The sequence below is a fragment of the Halichoerus grypus genome, chromosome 7 (assembly GCF_964656455.1).
Source record: "Halichoerus grypus chromosome 7, mHalGry1.hap1.1, whole genome shotgun sequence".
NCBI classification, from domain to species: domain Eukaryota; kingdom Metazoa; phylum Chordata; class Mammalia; order Carnivora; family Phocidae; genus Halichoerus; species Halichoerus grypus.
In genome coordinates, this window is record NC_135718.1 from 93,495,360 (window position 1) to 93,516,740 (window position 21,381).

The following is a 21,381-nucleotide window of genomic DNA, read 5'->3' on the forward strand; positions in this document are numbered from 1 at the left end:
CGGCAAGTACACTGTGGGCGTCTGTTGCCATGGGAGAGCTCCTGTCATCTGCAGGTTTGGGGCATTTGGTCCCCCTCTAGGACCAAGGCTCGTGTGCTGTGCTCTTCCCTGCCCTCCACTCAGTGCATGCTCCAGAAAGAGCTTTGAGCCCAGAATACAAGAGCTGGACAGTGATGGGAACCTCAGGTCAGATATCGAGATGTGGTAATAGGAATGCTGGCTTAGAGAACGGAAGAGAAACAGACCCAAAGTCTTCTTGTTATTCCACTGCTATTTTTCTTTGACTATTAGCTGTGATTAGGGTAGGTTTCGCTCATCAGGAATCCAGGAGGTCCATACCTAGAGAAGTAAACCGGTGGTGGGCACATCACAGTGTCAGGTTGACTTGGAGGCATGCCTTAGCCCCCCAGGCCTGTCCCAGGGGTCGCTTGCAAAGTCTCCCGGCCCCACAGACCCTCTCATTCAGACAGCCCACCTCTTCCTCTAGGAACAGGAGTCCGCACAGCTCCGCCCACCTTGGCGTGAAAGCGCCCCGTGATCAAGTAACAAGGTTAAGTATTTCTGAGGCATGTGGCAGAATAAATTAGTTTCATCTCGCTAAGAAAGAAGACGTGCCCTATTTGCAGATTAACACAGGTGTGTCCGGAAGCGGGGCTCTAGGCACTGAACCCGCCCCTGGTGACACTGTTTGGCAAATGCACAGGGTCCCATCTTTGGGTGCCAACTCGATGCTCTTGCGCAAGTGCTCCTGGCCGCCCTCCCCTCTGGCACTGACCTGAGTTCTGACGTTCGCAGACCGGGCAGCTGGGAATGTAGGTCAAACCTGCTTGCTTTCTCCTCTGCGCCTCCTTCGTCTCCCTACCAAATCCTCGCTCGCTCCCTTCCAGCTGCTTCCTCACCTTTCCCACCCAACCCCTTCCATGTTCCCAGAGAGGCCTGATGGACCCCAGCAGCGCCAGAGCGAAAGCCGAGTCAACCTGACGGCAGTGAATTCTTCCTCCGTGTATCCACCTTTCCAAATAGTGTCAAGGAATGATACTTCGTTACACAGAGCAAACACAGAAATTATATATGGGGCTGTTCCAGGCCCTTGTAAACATCAGTCACTTCTCTAAGATTTGATTATTTTGAACATTAGACAGGCGGCAATAAAAAACCTCTTTCGGGCGCCTGGGTGGCTCAGTTGGTTAAGTGACTGCCTTCGGCTCAGGTCATGATCCTGGAGCCCCTGTATCGAGTCCCTCATTGGGCTCCTTGCTAGGCAGGGAGTCTGTTTCTCCCTCTGACCCTCTCCCCTCTCATGCTGTTTCTCTCTCTCTCTCTCAAGTAAATAAATAAAATCTTTAAAAACAAAACAAAACAAAACCTCTTTCAACTAAAAAGGAACAGGAAAGAGGATATTAGTGAACACGAATGCTCTATTGCTCTTACATTGGGACCCACTTACCTGCACAGTTCTGATAGAGTTTTTCAAAGGGGGCATTAAATTGTCCCACAAAAAGGAGGCAGGTTCATTGGGAGGTGTAGGCTGTTGGAGACGGGCTGTGCTGCAGAGGGGGCTCGCTCTGGGTCTCTGTGCTAACCCCCTCCCCTCCCAGCACAGCCTCTCCCCGCCAGGCATTAGCTTCCCTGGTCTATTGGCAACCACAGCGCTTCTAACCAAAATTTTGAATTCACTGAACAAGGGTTCTCTTACTTTAAAAACAACTGGTAAGCATTCTTATACCATCAATATTTGAAAAGCCAAGAAGAAAGACATTTGAAAATTATTACGTATCTGTCCAAACAATGTTTTATGTTTTCCGACCTCTAAACGATGCGATTAAAAAAAAAATTTTTTTTTTCACGATGGTTAGCAGTTTGGCGAGCTCAGATGTTAAAACAAAACATATGGAATGTGGTTTTCTTTGTTTTGTTTTTTTGGGGGGTTTTTATGTTTACTTTTTATTTAAATTCAATTAATTAACATATAGCGTATTATTAGTTTCAGAGGTAGAGGTCAGTGATTCATCAGTCTCATCTAACACCCAGTGCTCATTACATCACATGCCCTCCTTAAAGTCCTGGAATGTGTTTTATGGAAACACAAATAACATGTATACCCCCCAAAAAAGGAAGGAGGAGCATACAACCCCAGGAGATTACAAAAGAGTTTCGAGTTTTCGGAAACGTCGAAGAATAATGTAAGAGAGTGTATCAGTTTCCTGTGACTGCTATAACAAATCACCACCAATTTGGTGGCTGAAAACCACAGAAATGTAACCCCTCACAGTTGCGGAGGTCAGAAGTCCAAACTCAGAATCAGGAAACTGAAATCCAGGTGGGCAGCTGTGTTCGCTCTGGAGGCTGTACGGGAGAAGCCAATCCCTTCCTCGTCCAATTTGGGGTGACTGCGGCCCTCCATTGTCTAAGGCCACATCACTCCAATCTCTGCCGGGTCACATTGCCTCTCCCTCTTCCATTTGTGTCAAATCCCCCTCTGCTCCGTCTTATAAGGACACATGATTCTATGTAGGATGAGGTCCTCATCTTAAGATCCTCAAATTCATCCCATTTAGAAAGTCCCTTTCCCCATATAAAGTAAAGTTTAGATTCCATGGCTGAGGACCTGATATTTTTGTGGGCCTCTATTCAGCTGGCTACAGGAGGTGGAAGCCCAGTGTGAGCTTGCGAAAACACCAAGGATGACAGCAATGGCTCATTGGGCCACATTCAGAAAGAGATGAAGAACAAAGAAAGACTGGGCCTATTTATCCTTTTTCATATCGCTTCTAGTTTTTCCAAAAGGGAGAATGGTCTTCACATTGAAAATGGCTGAACACATCACCAGACGAACACCAAGCTGAGTGAGGAATTACTAAATGTGTGTTGAGTCATTTTGGGTGAATTCAGACCCACAGGTCAGGGTCTAGAAGCAGTGGTCCTGGTGGGCTCAGGATTCTGCTGCCAAGAAACTTCTTGCATTGCCTGATTTCTCATTATTCAGGTGGTGGCTTCAATGTCAATTCTTCAAAGGGTGGTCCCTGACCACCCTAAGGATTTGTCCATCCCCCCACTGGCCTGTGAACTCCACAGGACAGAGATTATTTCCTTTTTCGTCCCCAGTGTATACCCAGCACCTGGCACAGTCCTCGGTACATAGGAAATGCTCCATCACTACTTGTTAAGTGAATAGCTAACATTTTTGAGCACTTTGTATGTGACAAGCACTCTTCTGAGTGCTTTATATGTGTTAAGTCACTTAGGGAGGAAGCGGCAAAGGGAGGGAGGAAAAAGGGAGGATAAGAAAAGAGAAGATAGGGTGCCTGGGTGGCTCAGTTGTTAAGCGACTGCCTTCGGCTCAGGTCATGATCCTGGAGTCCCGGGATCGAGTCCCGCATCGGGCTCCCTGCTTGGCAGGGAGTCTGCTTCTCCCTCTGACCCTCCCCCCTCTCATGCTCTCTGTCTCTCATTCTCTCTCTCTCTCAAATAAATAAATAAAATCTTTAAAAAAAAAAAAAAAGAAAAGAGAAGATAGACTGACAGATGTCTCCATTTTCAAAATTAATCTTCCAATAAATGGAAGAACTAAAAATTGGGAAGCCCGACGTTTATCCCCAAAACAAATCCAGAGTGAATTCTTAAACAGAGACGTTGTGAACACAAGCATAGAATGAATCTATAAAAAGGCCTGAATTTAGGTTTTCCCAAATCTGTTGCACAAGTACAGGGTGTATAGAAATATATGTGAAACCAAATAAAAATGAAAACCTGAAACACTTAGCCTGCTGCAATCTTTTCTTTTTTTTTTTAAGATTTATTTATTTATTTGAGAGAGAGAGCATGGGGTGGGACAGAGGGAGAGAATCTTAAGCAGACTCCCCACTGAGCATGGAGCCCGACACGGGGCTTGATCCCCCTACCCTGAGATCATGACCTGAGTGGAAATCAAGAGTCTGACGCTCAACCGACTGAGCCACCCAGGCACCCCAAGCAATCTTGATATACAAGTTAGTGTTATGCTCCAGCCAAGAGGGAGTGTGGGGATAACAGAGTTATGGGCAACATGGCAGAGTCTTAGAAAGAACATGAGTCAAGTTGACCTGGTGACTTTGAGCAAGTTACTTAGAATTTCTGAGGTTTTCTTGACTTACCTGTGTATACATGCCTGCAAGAGTTATTATGAAGATTAAAATACAGAAAGAAGGGCCTGGCACATGGTAAGCTTTAAATAAGGTGAGTTCAGTTCTTCCTTTCCCTTCCTTTGGTCTTTATTGTACTTTGTACCAGGCCAGTCATGGATGGAACCCTAAATTTCATTCCAGTCACTACATTTTAAGGAACACAAAGACAAACAACAAATACAGCTGGAGGAAAGATACCAGATTGGGGAAGCAGTTGGAAACAACGTCTTATTATAATAATAGTATCTTGTGTTTCTCTAACATCTTCTAATTTTCAGAAGGTTTGATACCGGAGACAATACTATCAGGTAAGCAGAAAAATATTAAGATGACATTTTATACATGACTCTATAAATGCCTAGAGAGATTAAGGGCCCACCAAACATCACATCACTCATAAATAACCAAGGCAGGGCACAAGTGCATTCACCTAGCAATTTCCTTTCTTTTACACTATGCCCCCTATAAGCAATGGTACAAGGAACTGGGGCATATTCTGGAGATATCTAAGGGAAGACATGATAACTGCCTTAAAATATGTGAAAGATTGTCCTGTGGTAAAGGGACTAGACCACACGCTCAAGTACAGACCAGATCAATGAGTGGAGATCACCACCGTTCAAGCATTGGCTCAACTCCAGGGGGACCTTTGGAGCCATTGAGGTGAGCGACAGTAGACTCAGGTTGACTAGTGAGCTATTCAGGGATGGAAAGCAGTGATGTCTGCACTGGGATATCAGTTGCACTAGATCCAATCCTTTATTCTGTTGTTAAATACATAATTTTTGAGCAAAAAAAACCCCATTCTAGCCATTGTGGGAAATAAAGAGATAATTAAGCCGTTGTCCCCGACCATGTAGATCGCCTCAAATGCCCCCCACAGCTTTAGAAATCATATGAGTGTTTGACATTTTTATTTAAACAGATTTTTAAGACATTTGGGCGACACGATTGGCATCAACAGTGGAGACTTCAACAACTGACAGGGACGCTTATATCCACCTAAATGTTGCTGTATTTTCAATATTGAACGGACCTATGAACAAGACCGCCTGGCCGCGTGAGCATCCCGTTCATCTCTCTAAACTAGCACCGACAACATGACAGGGTGGTGGTGGCTTTGTCTTTCCACACCCTCCTTCTGAGGGACTCATCCCACTGATTCTCGGACAATCTCGAAAGCCAGCTGCAGTTGGCACGGAGGGCAGGTCACCTTCACTCTCCACCCCTCTGAAAGGGAAAAACTGTAACCATGTGCTATTCTAAAGCATTTCAATATTTGCATTTCTAATTCCTATAAATGCTATAAATTATAAGCATTTATTTTATGAAACTTGGAAAGATCGCTATTTGTCTCAAATTATACCAGTTACGCCGGCATCACACACCAGAACGCAGAATTATGGAACATATGAGACAGAAACCTGACACTCAGTTTCCTGCGATGTGTTAAGCAGAGTGGAAAAAAAATTGTACTGCTGTCTAAAAAGCTGGATAATCAGTCTGAAACCTCAAATTATAAGATTAAATCAATAAAGAAAACAATTGAAAAGGTACATTCAAATCAGAACCTCTGAAGAGAGTCCAAGGGACAAAATGGAGAGCTGAATAATGAGATAAAAGCCAACACTCTCTTAAACCACTACGGAATTTATAATCTGGATTAAATATGGATTTTGCTCAAATCCATAACTCATGTATATTTTTCTTAAAATAGCACACTGAAGTGCATTTGGGGTGTTAGGAAATTGTTGCTTCTGAAAAAAAAAAAAAAAACAGACTACCACGCTTAATGGCACATAGAGAATATTTTCTATGATTGAAAAAAAAAAGACCATGATTATATTTTCCAGTAAATTAGTTTAAAAAGCTAGACCTACTGGTTCACAAGCAATTTCTAGCCCCCCAGACTTTTCCAGGCCTTCCCATATTTATTAGTGTCAAAAGAATGATGCATCTAGCAGCGGTAAGTATACAGAGCCTTAAGAAATCACCAGAGAACAGTTTAATGGATCAAAGTTCCAAATTGTATTAAAATTCTTGCTGATTGATTTATCTCGGACATGATCTCTGAAACCTCTACTCTCCTCCCAAAGGACCCAAACCTATGATGTTCACTAATCAGATTGTTCACTGCAGCGGACAGCTAACACCTTCCACAGACATGCGTTGAGTAGATCTCAAATTCCTGCTCCAGCTGCTGCATGCCTGGGTATTTTGTTCTTTGATCAACGATTAATTACTTTAAGAAGTAAAAATTAAAAGCCTTCATTGTTTCAAAAAGCTATTATTTTATTTCTGAAGCTCACTGGAGAGAGGCATGCCATAGATTTAAGGGCTGATCGATGATCAAAAAATTTCCTTCCCCCACAGCAGCAAAGAGGGGGGGATTTTTTTTCCTCTCTTTTCAGTGACTTTAGAGGATTGACTCTTGTACCTCCAGACTAGGAAAGAAACTGGTCAAATTGTATTTAATTAACCAATATCAAATCAGGATAAAATCCTCCTGCTTGATTCACACCCTACCTTTGGCAATGACCCATTTCTTGTCTAAACTGTCACTTTAAAGTTCAGGATAATGGGATCTTATCCAGGATAATGGGATCTCAGGCTTCTCTTATTGGAGCCTCCATACATTTGGCTCCCATGATCTCAAGTGACTTGTTACTAAAGGAACATAATGCGAGGACACTATTTAGAATTGTAGAATGATTACAGAATCCTATTGCAAAAGAGGTCCGGACCCATCGTTCTCAATCTTGTCCACTTTTGCTCAAAAGAAAATCCATCCCATGGTTTAAAAGGCTAGGGAAACAGATTCTGTCCTTTTCCTTCAAGTCACATTCCTGCATCTCCCAACTTTCTACTATGGAAAAATGTCTTACATATTTAACCTAAACTCTTCATATTTCAGTTAATACCCATTGAATCCATTTAAGAATGGCATGGTCCCATTCTTTGTGTGAGATCATTATGCCCAAAGACTAGAATGAACAATCCTGCAGCTTTCAGTGGGATCTTTCCCCCAAAGTCCTGCTCAAGTGTTCTCACTAGGAATGATATTCTTCAAAAGTCTATACTCCATGGTTAATGACTTTAAGAAATCTAAACTACATATTTTCATGGTAAGCATGTTTTAGATGTCAGGCCTTGGTGTCTACTCTGACCGTGATCTTATTAGCTGTATGATCTTGGGCAAATTGCTTACTGAGTGGGACTAACACCTTCTACAGAAGTTTGGTGAGAAAAGACAGGGAAATAAAGCACAGAAAGTGCTTAGCACACTGCCTAAGTCCTCAATAAATAGTACTCAGAATCACTTCAATAATTTATAAGCTTATCAAATCTATAGATTTAGATGTTGGGTTGTAATAAGTGTACAGAATTACCATGGGCTGGAACATTAGCCTTTTTATGTAAGTTCAAAACTGAATGAGGGGCACCTGGGTGGTCAGTCGGTTAAGCATCTGCCTTCGGCTCAGGTCATGATCTCGGGGTCCTGGGATCGAGCCCCTCCTTCTGCTTTCTGCTCAGTGGGGTGTCTGCTTCTCCCTCTCCCTCTGAACCTCCCCCCTGCTTGTGCCCTCGCTCTCTCTCTATCTCTCAAATGAATAAATAAAAAATCTTTTTAAAAAACCCTGAATGATACCCAGGTTGAGATTTAATATTGGTTCACATCCAGTGATTCTAAATCACTCCCTAATGGCACCATAATAACATGATCAGCATCAGAAGTGCCTTAGTACCTTGGAGAGTTTTGGGAGAACAGAGGGTACAGGACTTCAGAACCTGCTACCCAGGACGAACCACACTCTCAGGTGGGTTCGGGCTCTCCAGGCTGGTCCAGTGCTTTGCAGGTGCCTGTTACCTTTCCCGAAAAATGCTAACATGTTCTTTAACCCATTTAGGGAAGGGTAAGATGAGAGAGAGGGGAAACTGAGGGGGTGTGGTCACAATCAGATGATGTCCAGGAAGAAGATGAGACTGACTGTCACAAGCAGCCTGATTTTGAGTTGGGTCCTGTTGGGGGTGCTGGTGTGAAATGTGGGCTGACCAGGGAACGGAAGAAGGGAGAGCCTCAAAAACACTGTCACAGGCATCATTTGGGTTGGAGAAAGCTTGGCTTATACCCACATCTCAGAGCGGGCTTGATGGTGTGCTAATGTGTGCTGAGCTAGGAAAGAGCAAAACACTGGCAAAATTACACTTCTGCTTCCCAAAGCATCAACTATCAAATGATATTTTTTAAAGACTCTCTAGGCTACTACATATAATCAGGCACGATACTTCTAGTGTACTAGGAAAGCACCGTACTTCCCCACATTGTCCTTATAGCTTCCAAGCTCGGGGGTAGTAATGGAGTCTGTCCCCAACACAGGGACCACGGACCTTGCTCATATCTGCACAAATGCAGCTAAGAGCAATCAACTATGCTTGTTTAGTTCTGAATCCTCTGTGGTTTTTTGAGTGTTTCTGAAATGCATCCCAATGATGAAAATCTTCTCAGTGCTGAGTACTTAATGAGCATTTATTGAGAAAAGAGGAAAGGAAGGTTTCCTAATTTTATTTTTTAAAATAGTGTATGTGTGTATATGGATAGATAGCCAATGATTAATAGATAGGTGAAAGAAAAAGAAAGAAAGAAAGAGAAAGAAAGAAAGAAAGAAAGAAAGAAAGAAAGAAAGAAAGAAAGAAAGAAAGAAGAAAGAAAGAAAGAAGAAAGAAAGAAAAGAAAGAAAGAAAGAAAGAAAAAGAGAGAGAGAAAGAAAGAGAAAGAAAGAAGAAAAAAGAAAGAAAGAAAGAAGAAAGAATGAATAGTGGGTTGATCTAATGTAGCTACAGAATCAGAAAGAAAATTTTTCTTTTAAAAAGTGATTTATCAGGGCACCTGGGTGGCGCAGTTGGTTAAGTATCTGCATTCAGCTCAGGTCGTGATCTCAGGGTCCTGGGAACGAGCCCTGCATTGGGCTCCCTGTTCAGTGGGGAGTCTGCTTCTCGCTCTGCTTCTGCCCCCCCACTTGGGCGTGCCCTCTCTCTTTCTCAAATAAATAAATAAAATCTTTTTTAAAAAAGGGATTTATCAAAATAAGCTTTATAGTAGTCACCAATAAAGTAGACAAAATTACAAGGTTGACCACTTTTAAAATCTATGGTATCTCACTCTACAGACATTGCCCAAAAAAGGAATTTTGGTTTTAAACTTTCAAAAATTCCATTTCCAAAGGTAAATCGTACTTTAAATGATTATGAGATGTTCTTCCTATAGAAGCCTTGGCAAAGGGTACAAAATTTCTGTGGTTTGAAGGTGAAACAGCAAAAGAATAGAAGCCTGGTTTACCTACTCATTGGGCATCAAATCCTAGTTTTGACATAAGTCTCTTTTTGATGTTTTAGGACCTCATTTCCTAGACTCAAGAAGTGTTAGAGCTGGAAGGACCTTGGATGCTCCCTGGTCCCATTTTCTGGTTTTACCCTGGAGACCTAAGACCCTCAGAGAAGTAGGTAACTTGTCCAAGATCCCCTAGTTAGTAATTAGCAGAGCCAGCCTAGAAGGAGGTCTCTTGAGTCCCAGTTCAATGCTTTTTCAACAACAACATGCATCTTCTCTTGACAGAAACAGACCTGCATGAGGAAGTCTCCTGAGAGATGCCATGCGGTTTTTTTTTTTTTTTTTAAGTGTGATGCGTTTTTAATTCTACTTTGAGAAAAACGCTGCCAAAGTGTTCTCTGGGGAGTGGAGCCTCTATAAGGAGAGGAGGGCTTTCATGCTTGGAGATAGCAATGAATAATCATCCATTTAACACCTAGACTGCATCCCAAAGGCCACAACCGCCCTGGGGAAGATGATCAGATGGAGAGCATCTGAATTGGGTTTGGGAGAAAGAGACCCAGGGAAAAGTTGAGTAGCTTAGCAGCCAAAAGATGTTGGAGAAGAATTGAAAAGTGAGCAAGACTGGAGAATGAGAGCTATAGGTAGGTGAAGAGAAGCTCAGATCATTCTAGCTCATGTAAACATAACTGTATCTTTATATATCTATAAAAGAGCTGTTCTTTATATTCATTGAGAGCCCCTTAAAGGACTAAGTAGATACCTTTTGGTTCTCCTAGGGGGGCAGGAATGTAGCATTTTATTATGTGTGTGTGTGTGTGTGTGTTTCATCCATTAAACCCTTGGGGAGTAAGGGAGAGTGTGGGAGAATAAAAGAGTCCAGATGAGGTCAAACAAATGAAAAGCACCAAGAGATGGATAGAACTGAAACATAGTGGCCAGACGAGACAAGCACCAAGACAAACTCGACATCAGTTTCCTGCAGACAGATAAATTCTGAGGATTCCACCCCCACCTTTGTTTGAGAATAATCACAAGTCAGTTTCCTTTGTTTCACCAAAAAGGTGGCTCTCACTTAACCTAAGCCTACGGAATAAGTCTAGGTATTCTACTTGGAACGCACCAAAGTTCCAGATCAGATCTTTTAAAATTAAGTTTATTTTTCCAAAAGTATGAGATATTAAAATATGTAGCATATTTCTTCCCCAGTAGCAGTTGCTGAATAGATGCTGGTTTAGGAGCTGTCCACTGGTTTGCTAAGGGACTGAAGATAGTAGCAGGTCTATAATAGCAAGTTACTGGCCTGTGTGTATTCAGGAAACATCCTTCAGCGTGTTTCCTTCTCTGAACAGAGTCTCAGAGTATCAGAAATCCTTTGAGGTCTCATCTTACATTGATTTGGTGTTTTTTTTTTCTTTTTTCACTGATGTTGAGAAAAGAGTCTTTTCAGCGAGTCTAGGAACGACGCGGTTTGACACTTCTTAAATTTTTCTCTGCACCCCTTGACCACAAAACAAGGCAATGATGGGAAAGAGCACATTCTTTGGGCCAAGTTCACGTTTATTCCAAGAGCAAGACTCCAGGGATGAAAGCAAAGACAGGCTGTGTGTTAAGTGTCTTGCTAAAGGCCTTCCATCCTTGTTTCTGGAAGCAGACTGTCTGGGTCCTGCTCAGACGCTGTCTGCTGCCTTCTGCCGAGAGGGGACTGCTCTGCAAACACAAGGGCCTGCGTATTCCTCCCGTTTCCAGAGTGTTCCAGGCAAGGGCCTTGAGTATGATTTTGCACTGAAAGAGCAGTCCCTAGTTCCGACCAAATTTTCAGCTATGACTTCCTCAAAAGAGAGCATCTGGAAAAACAAAACCATTTCTACATTCAACAGAAAAAAAAATGTTAATCTCCATCCACATAAGTATTAAATTTCCATTACACGTTCCACAAACTCTCTACACCACGGCAGCCTGTTGGGATCCTTGGGCAGTGTGTGTCTCATCCTGTGATCCCCAGCTGACACCAGCAAACTCCTGAGATTTGTAAAGTGGCCACACCCTCTCATGGCGAGAGATTTTTAGAAAAATGCAAAGGTGATGTTATATTTCATCCAAAAGAAATATGATTTTAGGCAAAAATGTTAAGTCTGTGACTTAAAACTCACTTTTGACGAATTTTACTTTTTTTCCCCTTTTATTTCTAGTAAGTAGTTCTGAAGAGAAAACCGGTAATTTTCTACTATGGCCTCTTAAGCAATCCAAAAAGTTCTTGTGACATTATTATTATCATTGTTATTGTACACAAATCCAAGGAACTGTACTCCTGTGTTGTTTATTTGGAAGTGCTTCAGTGGATCATCTTTAAAAACACTGCGATGTTTTGTGATCCATCTGATTTAAAGTGCTTAGGATTCCGTCTCAACCAGCAGCAAATGACCTTTTTAAATACACCGAATTTACTGAGTCCATTAGGTTTATGATAGTAAATAAAACCTCTGCAATGCTTCATACTAACAATCAGGGATCATTTCTATAGTTCGTTACAATAATGCTTTCAAAGGATTCTGCCCTTAATGGCCAATTCAGAGCATTCAATGTTGTTAACAATCAATTTCCTGGATATTATTGTGCTGCAGTTTATACCTATCAAGTCAGATAGGTCAGAGTGTTACCTTTGCAGGCCAGTTGCAGGGTTCACATTGATATTCTGTAGAATAATTGCCAAAAATTGTACCGGGATGATTTTTTTTTTTTTTAAAGTCTGATTTCTCGGCAGGTTACTAGGCTTTTGCACTGACACTTTTCTTTTAACTTTCTCCCCCTCAGGATCAGGTAATTAAAAGGGTATTGATGCAAAGGGAAGCCGAACACCACATGGCTTGGCAAAGTGTTTCCATAAAGTCCTGTCCTGTAGCTGCGGATACAAACTCAAGCTGGTCATGTGCAGAGAACTCCAGCATGTTGAGCCCACTACCCCTCGGCACAGCCAAATGTTTCAGCAGCTGCCCTTTTGTCCTGTGTCTTAAATAAACAAAGAACAGATACAAATTAATGACCTAGATTTATGGCAAAACACACTGCCTTCCCAGAGCAAATAGCCTTAAAAGAACAGATGCTAAAATCACATTTCTTACTCACAGACCCCCAGAGAAGATACTTTCACGAGCATGTTAGTTTCTATTCTAAAGAAATTAATAATCGGTAGAAATGTAATCTTGTTGTGCAATGTCACGCGTACCCCCGATTTCACGAGCTTCCAGGTGTAGGCAGAGTGCACCCAGAGTTTATTCCATGAGCTGCTGCCCACTTTGTTCTAGGATCTTGAGAGCTTTATGTCACTTGTGCATTTTATTTCACTTTTTGATAAGAAAGATCAAAGGATCATTTCCTTAGGCTTTTAGATAAAGACTTGATTTGGTTAACATCGTTGCTACTGTGGTTCCCAAAAGAGTATCAGGAATGTCAGAAAATCTCCTTCTTTGTTTTCCTCTGAACCCCAGGATGATGGAATTGTAGGAAAAATGGGGTTGTATCTGTCAAACTCGGTTCAAATTCTGTTCTCTGCTTTTTTTTTCTTCCTTGGTTTCTGTTTTAGCCAATGCCAGCTACGCATAACAAAACCCGATAGAAACAAGGAAAACCTTGCTGCCGATTTTTCACCCAGAGACTTCATAATTTATGGCAAATGGGAATGAAGCTAGGTCACCTCTAGACAGACATTAAAATGAAAATGTACAGTATGTCATTGGCCACACGTTGTGCATTCTCTTTATCCCACACTGTACAATATTTCCAATCTTATTCAATAATTTAATATACATTTTCTTGTCAAGTTTCTTGGCAGCAGGCTCTGCAGCTCGCAAGATGGACCGAGAATGCCACAGGTGGGCTGATTAGCGGGTGGCATTTCTGAATTCTAACAAGCTGTTAGCATTATGTCTGTTTGCTTTAGGTACAGATGTGAAATGATTTGACAGTAGATTTCAAAAGTGTGTGAGTACATTTTTGTATGTCAAACTATGGAAATCTGTGTTTTTTTTTTTAAATTTCACACATTGATGGTATGTATTGTATTTATTAATTTCAGAAAGTATATGCCACTGACATGGCATAAAAATTAAAAAGCAGTACCCATAATGTATAAAACGAACAGATTGAATAAACATCCCACCCCCAGTTAATCAGAAAGTCTTATCTCGTGCTTCAGAAAAAGTCAGAGGTTGGAATATCTCAGCCAGGAAATAACAGTCTTTGAAAAGTTTGTTTTAATTGGTTTTACAGTGTGATGGTGATTTTTTAAAAGGAGAAAAAATAAAAAAGAAGCCAAAGGGAAAACAACGACCACACGCAGCAAATGGCGTGTAGAACTCTTGCCAGTCACATTAAGTGACATCTGCCCTTGTCTAAAATTTCAAAGGTGATCTCAGGATTTATAAAGGGAAGCCTGCTTGACATATGAAAAGGAAATTTAAAATAAATCTTCGAAATTTACATTTCGGTATATGCTTAAGGCTAGGATTCCGACTTGAAGTCAGAGTGATGCCCAAAAGTTAGAGAGCAGCCTGGAGGGCACGGACAGGTCCCTGCAGGGATAGCTGGGGTGGGGTAGAGAGGAGACTTTCTTTCCAAGGATGGGTCAGCCCGGGCACAGGAGGACTTCTGGGGGGGGGGGTGACAATAGTGCCCTGGCCCTGTGGGGACAATTTTGCTTCCAGCCTATGGTAGGGGAGGAGGATGGCTCCACCACTGCCCAGTGCGTCCTCTGCCCCAGTCCTCGCAGAACCTATCCCCGCTAAAAGCAGCCACCCCTGTGCCAATGGACGAGCCCTACTGCGCTCGTGGATGCAAGGAAACCTCAGCCCCTGTCCGGTGGGCCCCCAGAAGTGCCTCCATCACATGCCCCGGGCTCAGAAGGAGGACCTCAGAATCTGAGCACAGCAGGTGCACAGGGCAGTCCCACTGCCTCCCCACGCGGCTCCAGAGGGGACACCAGGGATCGTAAGAGGCAGGAAGCCCCCAGAATCACCGGGCAGAATTCCGCCACCCTCGGCGCACAGGTGGAGGCTTGGGGTTGGAAGTGGGGGCCCGCGCGTCCGCGTCGTGAGTGAGGAGTCAGTCGCCAGCGCCCAGCCGCGCGCAGGAGGCTGGATTTTGTCTCCATCACCATCGCTGACGTTAAGAGCTCTAAGGATCGTAAAGAGTAGCTAATAGGACACCCCGATTTTAAAGATCAGGCGCTGTGGCTGAGAGAGGGAACGTGTCACACCCTTACAAGCGGTGGTCCGTGGCTCTTGCCGGCGGTGCGGCGAGCGGGGCGGGCAACACAGGCCCGCCGGTGAGAAGACAGACGGGGGTGAGCTGGTGGTGGTCCCAGTAACACTCGCGCAGCCAGTGCTCGTTGGGCTGGGCACTTGTCCCGGTGCTGAGAATAAGCAACCAAAAAACCGACAAAACCCCTGCCCACGGGAGCCTGCCCACCTTGAGGTGCGAGGAGCGTCTGGTTTAAGAAGGTGAAAGGGCTCTGGAGAAACATGGAGCCCACAGGGTGACTCCACAGTCGGGGGGAGGGGCGGGGAGGGAGCCCTGGAGGAAGCAAGCCCACCTTCTAGGTGAGGGGGGCGGGGTGGGGATCAGGACCAGGTGCGGAGGTGGGAGCTATTCCCCCGATATCCCAGAACAGCGAGGACTCGGTGCGGCTGGAACAGCATGAGCGCACCCTGGAACAGCACCAGATGGGGAGAGAGGTGCACGGCTGCCCAAAAGATGCTGGGAGGGGAGGGGGTCTTGAGGCCATTGTAGAGACAGAAAACTTTTTCAGGGGCTGTCATGGGAACCTCGCTATTGTGAAAAGTCCTTATATTCCTATGGGAGAGAGCATTCCAAATTCCACATGATAGTCCTCTGGGGGAGCTTTTGGAGCCCAACTCATTTAAAACTGGGAGCCTGCCCGTGAATACGAAAGGGGCTAGGAACGGCACTGCCCAGTCTCGGGTTCAAGCACCCTGAGTACAAAACTGGAACATTGTCCTGTAAAAAACAGTTTTCTTTAGCTTTTGCCATGATTTCCACCCCTGCGTATCATGCCTCCTCTTCTAGCTAGTAAGAGTGTGTTTCCTACTCACTTCCATCCATTTCAACATGAACAATGTTAAAAACTAATAATAATCCCAGCCCCTAAACCTTAGAGACTATGTTTTCTGGTCTGTTTTTTTAATTGTATTCTCATACAAGGACTTTGGCTAGTGAAATAATTTCTTACAATCTTCCACCACCTCAAATATATCCAAACCTTAAAAGTAATCAGAAAAGGGTAAATGATGAAATCCACACGGAGATTCTTACTAACCCAACCCAAGTGAGGACCCGTGTTGTTACCCCTTCTCTTCGATGCCTGGGTTTTTTAGGTGCTTAGTAAAAATCCGTTGAATATTAAAAGGCATTTTCATCAGAAAAAGAAAGTGCATAGTAAAGGGAAAAAATTGTTTTAAATTTTCCCTTCCTGATACGATAATGTGGGTTATTTCCTTCTGCATCCCACAACCTATTCCAGAAATAGCACGTGCAGGAGGAATGTGACTCCATTCTCGAAGGGCATGGAGCCAACAGACCTGTCTGTCCTGGGTCAGCATCTTGGGAGGGGGGTTAGACACAGAAAACCCACCGGGTGTTATTCCTGGGTGATGGGCTTTGATGTCTCCTGCCATCTAGGGATGCTTGGGGAGAAGTCAGTGTCCACAAACACTGCCTGACCTCCTGCGTTTGTCCAGCTGCTGCGGGTTGTTTCAGCCTCCCTGCCGGAGCCCAGCTGCTCCATGCTGCCCTCGCGTGCCTGACATCACTCACCCGAATGGCCAGGCTCTAAGCCCTGGCAAGTTTTCCTGAGGACTTGAAACTGACTCCTCCCTACCCCCAGTATCACCAGGCACAATATCTTTAAAGAGCCCCAGTCATGAAGTAGACACCAGTCTGTATTTATTTTCAGCACAAGGGGAAAAAAAGTCTCCCTTAAAAAACAATACTGATATTGTTAAAGAACGGTTCTTTATTGCAACTTGCCCATCCCTGTGCAGCAAGAGAACACCGCTGGTTTGCCATGCAGAGGACCGACACTTGAGTGATGCGTTCGGAGAAGTGATGGATTTGCACTGATCCACCTCCGCTCCCAGCTTGACTGGTCCCCCCTGTGACCAGTGGCAGGCATCTGAGGGGTGCAGACTGACACTGTGCTAGAGCTCACTGGCCTCTGCACGGATCAAAGACTCATTAGCATCCTGCTCTCACCAAATCAACTTATTGGCTCAGACAATCTGTATTGCTTTAAACCTTTCGACTGCTATAAAATTTATTTGTCAACGAGGCAGCGTCAGGATTCGATTTTTGACAAGTCCCATCCAAAGACAAAAGGTATGCCATCCCAGAGCCATACGTACGGCATATGTTGTAATTCTCGTGGGTTTTTTTTTTTTTTTGTCAAATACAAATTAATAATCATTTCCCAAAGTACCAAAATCATAACTTTGGGTCATAAAATATGACAAATAGGCCACAAGAAAATGCAGAAAATATCTCACCTGGAAGATCTGGTGACAAACCACTCAAAATAGGACTCTATGGTTGATGATGTTTCAAGAACTTCCTGAAAGATTTATAAGATTGTAGAATTTACAATGTAGCAGTGTATGCTTCCCAGTCTACTGAATATTATTGTGTGGCTCGATGAACAAAATGAAAGTTGAGAACTCATAAGACATTGAGTTCTTTTTTTTTTTTTTTAAAGATTTTATTTATTTGACAGAGAGAGACACAGCGAGAAAGGGAACACAAGCAGGGGGAGTGGGAGAGGGAGAAGCAGGCTTCCCGCGGAGCAGGGAGCCCGATGCGGGGCTCGACCCCAGGACCCTGGAATCACTACCTGAGCCAAAGGCAGGCGCTTAACGGCTGAGCCACCCAGGTGCCCCAGAAGACATTGAGTTCTAATTTAGATTTGGCCACTGACTTAGTGCGAGTCTGATAGAAGTCATTTTACTCCTCTGTCTCCTAATTTTTCCAGAAATAAGATAGGAATGACAAGCATCACTTATTTACCCTTTGTATAAACTGTGGAAAGAGCAATAAAAAAAACCGAAAAGACTCTTTATGAATATAAAGATCGAGTTACCAGATCATGGGAATTGTTTTTATTTATAAGGGAAACTTCACTGTTGTGGAAAATTTTACATTTGGGCTCTGTAAGTTTGCCCATCCTGATGATTCTCTGTGTAGGCTCTCTGGTCTGCTGGATATAGCAAAGGCACCAACCTTTCTGCTGTTCACTTTCCTTTTAAGAATCCTTCACTATGTTATTGCCTGGAAGGAGAAGAAGACAGCAGTCTGTTTTCCAGTTGGAGCCTGATGCTATCTGTGTGGTTCTCGGGTACTCAACACAGGGAACCAGGCAGGCTTTGTAACTCCCACCCCACAGTGAGCTGGCCCCTCGGGGAAGTGCTGAAGGGACTCCTGCCCCCTGTGGTTCAGCTCTACCTGTCCAATTCATGGAAACTTGCCATGACCAGACTCTTGGTTTTATGGTGTTAAATATAGTAATTGGGGAGGAAGGAAGAAGAACAGTCTTAGTTAGATCCCAAAAGGAAATCATGGAAGCTATATAGACATCTTCAGAAGGAAGGAAGAGAAGGAGGGAGAGAGGGAGAGAGGGAGGGAAGAAAGAGAGAAACAAAGGAAAGAAAGAAAGAAAGAAAGAAAGAAAGAAAGAAAGAAAGAAAGAAAGAAAGAAAAAGAAAGAAAGAAGAAAGAAAGAAGAAAAGGAAGGAAGGAAGGAAGAAAAGGAAGGAAGGAAGGAAGGAAGGGAGGGAGGGAGGGGAGGGAGGAAGGGAGGGCGGGAGGAAGGGAGGGCGGGAGGAAGGGAGATTTTTAAAAGCCTCATGTTGCATGGAGTGCAAGCAGGAAACAGCTGTTAAGTGGAAGGGATAATGGATGGCTGGCTCGGTGAGCAGTGCAGAGGAAGTGGCTCCGTGGTCCTGGGCAGGGGCGAGGATGCTCCTGCCAGGGAGAAGGGAGTACATAAGAGCAATAAATCAAGTCAGGAATTCCAACCATTGGGTTTGCAGCGAGGATTTGCTTCTCAGTGGGCTGCATTTTCTCACTCATTATTCTCTTCGGTGGAAAAGAGAAAAAAGAGAGAGAAACTTTAGGGCCATTTATATTAGGAGCCAATTGGGGGTCACATGGAATTAAACACTGCCCATTTTAAAGCCAACCTCTAATGAAGGACCTTCTGCCTTTTCCTCTTTGCTAAGCATGTAATTAGGCACTGGAATTCCTCACCACACTATATATGCCACGCAATGGGCATTGTTTATGGGACTTGAAATTGACTTTAAGATGGGAAGATGCTCACTCTATGGGTCCTTAGGTATTTTCTGAGCCTAGATACTTCAAATCCCACATCCTAGCATCTTTCGTACAACAACCCCCTCTTTACTATTTTATGCAAATAATGGTATATCTGCAGGCATATTAACATTTTTAATAGTTTAAAATCTTTCATTTGAGTGTATATAGATTAGATTTTTCAGATGTCTTGCCATGGATTTGTACTTAGTTATACAAGGTTAAATTTCTTTTAGATGAGTAAGCCAGTTCATTTCTCAAACAATCACAAAATATGTATAAGGGTTTTGAGTGAACAACGTGCTTTCACATCCAGATTGAGCATGTTGTTAGTGTTGGGTTGGGCTTTTTTTTCATCCTATACATTTTACTAAAAATAGTTTACCAAAAGCAAAGTCTGCTTTAATTTAATTGTGCTTAAAAAAAATCCATCATCTGCCAGGAATTAGTTACAGTAACATTAGAATTTGAAACTATAGTCAGCAGAAGAGAAATCCCAAGGAAAATATCACCGTCAGGATGCAGAAGGGCGTCCATTTACTGATCTCTCCAACCTTCATTTCCCGTGCTGGGTATGTCACAGTTAATGGCGAAAGGGAAGGATCTGGAGACAACGTGGTGCTCTAGGAGGTGGGGTGGAGGGCTTCGCTGGGCGCCACGGGCTGACGGCGTCCTCTTGACGCTGATACAGAAAGAAGGGTCATAGCCATGCCAGGACAGTAGCAGCGGGGCACTGCCACCCCCACTGGCACATGCCACTTGACTCAGTGCCTAAAGATAACAAAACAGAGCCATAGGAAAACAGAAGAATTCCATTAGCTGGAGCAGTCATCCTCCGGGAGAGGTGAGCAGCCTTCCACCTGCCAAAGTTCATGAGTAATGAACGCAGTCCCAGAAAATTCATGGATTCCACAGTTTTCAACCACCCTACAAGGTTTTTCTATGCCTATCAGCAATTTTAAATGTATGCTTCTCCATGGCCTCCTCCCCTGCCATGCTGAATTGGCAGCTTGGAAAGCCCGATCTCCTCTTTCCTGGAGGGGCTGCTTTCCTCAGTGAGAAGAGCTGCGTTTAACACTTAGTACAGAAAAGGAGAGGAAAATGAAAAAAAGAATAAAGTAAATAAAGGCTGAGGGGATGCAAAGAGAGAAAAAAATTAAAAAGTTGAAGTTAATCTAGTGTAGAGCAAAGGCACAGACGACAGGCATTAAGAATCATACCTGTTTTTTTGCAGGAGAGCTTCTTGGCTTGCTCAGAAAAACTGTGGGAAAGAGAAATCAAGATATACAAAGAAAATATCCTCCAAGCACAGAAAAAATGTGACGATGGCATGAAGATAAAATGAGAAGTACATGAAAGTCAGGAAATTTTACGTATAACAAGGAACACCATAAGAAGGGTAAGCTAGATATCTAAATGCAGAAACATAAAGACCAAGGAACAACAGAAAAGGCAACAAAAGGTTAAGTCTTAATTAATCTAAATTACTTGACGATGGCATATTCCAGTTACCTGAACTTTGGGCTAACCTGATAACCCTTAACTGTCCTGGTAAGCGCAGATGAATGAACACAGTTGACTCTTTCCTTCAAGGTGGAGGAATTCTTGTGAACTCCCAATTCCCAGTTCCTGCTCGAAGCTCATTTTCTCCAGTTGAGTGCAGTGTTTAAGAGCATGGGCTCTGGAGTCACACAAACCTGAGTTCAGTTTGCTCACTCTGCTCCTTACTAGTTGTAGAACGAGTCATATAACCAGTTCTAGTTTTGGAAAGTGGCTTTAAAAACGCATCTGTACAATGGGATAATAACAGTAATGTCATCCTAGGATTGTCGTGGCCAAGAAATGAGATGATCCATGCAAATCACTGAGCACCATGTCTGGCAAGCAATAAATCTTAGTTGTGGTTGTTTTGGTATTATTAGGATTTCTACTCTGTATGAGGAGATAGAAAAGATCTATCCATTAGCCCCAATACGTTTACTACATCATTTATTGCTATTATGAACTTGTTTTCCCGGAAGGCTCAGTTGTGTCTGCCTTTCAAGTGAAATATATGGGAAGACCAGGAGAGGAGGGAGAATTTGATCAACGGAGGACTACAGAGAAGGAGGCTTTGTTGATATGTCCAACAAGATGAATTCTAGTGTCTTTAAGCACAAACTTCTACTTGTAAATTTTTTGCCATTGTCCTAATTCATAACATGGAAATCCACTACCACTTTGTTTTATGTCTCCCAACCCTGGGGTTCTAGTTTTTGAAATACCTCTACTTGTAGCCAGTTACCTCAAGCAGAGCATGAGATTCTCAAATTAATTTTAAAACACCATTCAGCCTAAGTTGCTTTCTGAAGATAATACAGAGTAAATAAACAAACAGACTCTAAAGCAGTCAGCATAATTTTTGTGGACCACTGATCTGGGGCTACTGCAGAGAAGCTGGTTTTCCAAGGACCCAGGACTCCCCTCTGGCCACCGAGCCTGACCGCCTAGGAATGGGGGTTAGTACATGTG

General features: G+C 43.3%; 1 long non-coding RNA gene across 1 annotated transcript; it reads right to left on the reverse strand.

The window, feature by feature from the left end:
- Window positions 1–18,959: 18,959 nt before the first annotated feature.
- LOC144382484 (uncharacterized) lies at window positions 18,960–20,534 on the reverse strand. The gene is made up of 3 exons (XR_013449478.1): window positions 20,400–20,534; window positions 20,091–20,131; window positions 18,960–19,552 (listed from the first exon to the last, which is right to left on the reverse strand). It is a non-coding gene; the product is annotated as an uncharacterized LOC144382484 (long non-coding RNA).
- Window positions 20,535–21,381: the final 847 nt, after the last annotated feature.